The sequence below is a fragment of the Amaranthus tricolor genome, chromosome 15 (genome assembly GCF_026212465.1).
Source record: "Amaranthus tricolor cultivar Red isolate AtriRed21 chromosome 15, ASM2621246v1, whole genome shotgun sequence".
In the NCBI taxonomy this organism is placed as follows: domain Eukaryota; kingdom Viridiplantae; phylum Streptophyta; class Magnoliopsida; order Caryophyllales; family Amaranthaceae; genus Amaranthus; species Amaranthus tricolor.
This window is the reverse complement of record NC_080061.1, coordinates 5,987,100-5,988,757: the sequence shown is the minus strand read 5'-3', so window position 1 is coordinate 5,988,757 and position 1,658 is coordinate 5,987,100.

The following is a 1,658-nucleotide window of genomic DNA, read 5'->3' as shown; positions in this document are numbered from 1 at the left end:
TAAGATGATCATTGTTAGGTGGGTGCCCAAATAACTTTTCATAAGGAGATATATTACCAATGGATGTAAGAGGCATGTGATTTATTAAATATGTAGCACATTGGACAACGTCACCCCAAAAAATCAAAGGTAAATTTGATTGGAAAGAAAGAGCTCGAGCTGTTTCAAGAAGATGACGGTGCTTGCGCTCTACAACACCGTTTTGTTGCGGTGTTTCAGCACAACTCTTTTGATGGAGAATTCCCTTAGAATGATAAAATTTTAACATTGCACCTTCGCACAGTTCTTTGGCATTATCTGTGCGAATAATTTTTACATGACCATGAAACTGAGTTTCAATATGATTAATAAGTTGCTGCAAAAAAATCACACTTTGATCTTTAGATTTCATCAAATACAACCAAGTGTTGCGTGAAAAATCATCAACAATAGTAAGAAACGAGCTACAACTAGAGTGAGTTTTATTATTATACGGTCCCTACACATCAACATGTAACAATTCAAAAGGTGAATTAGACTTTACATGGCTATGAGGAAAGGAAATTCTAGTTTGCCTAGCCTTTGGACATATTGAACAAATGAAATTTTCTTGGACAACTTTTACATCCAAGTTCGGAAACATCAATTTCATTCTTGAAAAAGGTAAATGACCAAGTCTTGGATGCAAGAGCTTGGCGTGTTCTATGGAACTTTTAGAAGCAAAAGTGACTATGCTTGCTTTATTGGAAAAAGCTTTGTCATCATGAGTAGGTAGTAGGATATTGTCCAATGTGTAATAAAGTCCATTGTGAAGTTTACCAAGATGCAAGGACCTTCTCATAGAATGATCCTGGAGATAACAAGAGTTAGTAGTGAAAAGTATGTGCATAGCAGTATCAACTGTTAACTTGTTGATAGAAATAAGGTTGAATTGTATTTTTGGAACAAACAACACATTTTTGAGAATTAATCCTTCTTTCAAATGCACATAAGCAATTTTCTTGACAACCATTTTATTACCATCTGGTATGGTAATACTATGGTCATTTCCTCAAATGTCTCTAAGATCCTGGAATAATTTGATAGTGTTGCACATATGATCCGTTGCTCCACTATCAATTATCCAATGTACATCATCATAAAAGGAAGATTGGCATAAAGTACCTGCTAAATTAGCTGAAGCATCATTAAAAGAGATTTTTTCATTCGCAGTATCTTTCTTTCCAAGGAGCATAAGAAGAGTATTATATTGAGTAGTTGTAAAACCAGAATGATATGCTTCCATGTTTGGAAGAGATTGAGTATGTGCATAGCATTTTCTTCAGAAATAACACTATTTGCAGCAAACTTCTTGTTTGGAAGAGATTTGGTGGAGTTAGGGTATCCATGGATCTTGAAACACCGTTCAATAGCGTGACCGGAAATTTTACAGTGCTCACAAAAATAACTACTTTTTCTTTTTTCATTGGATGGATGAGAGTCGTTTTTATAGTTCCTATCATGAAACTTCCGTTTATCTACAACAAAAGCAGCAGGCTCAGTAGGAATGACACTCATTTTACTGATTTCTTTGTGTCTTTGTTCTTGCATAAGAAGTCTATAAATTTGAGAAGGATTAGGAAGCTTATCCATCATGAAAATATTAGTTCTAATTTGGTTGTTATGCTCGTCCAATTTCA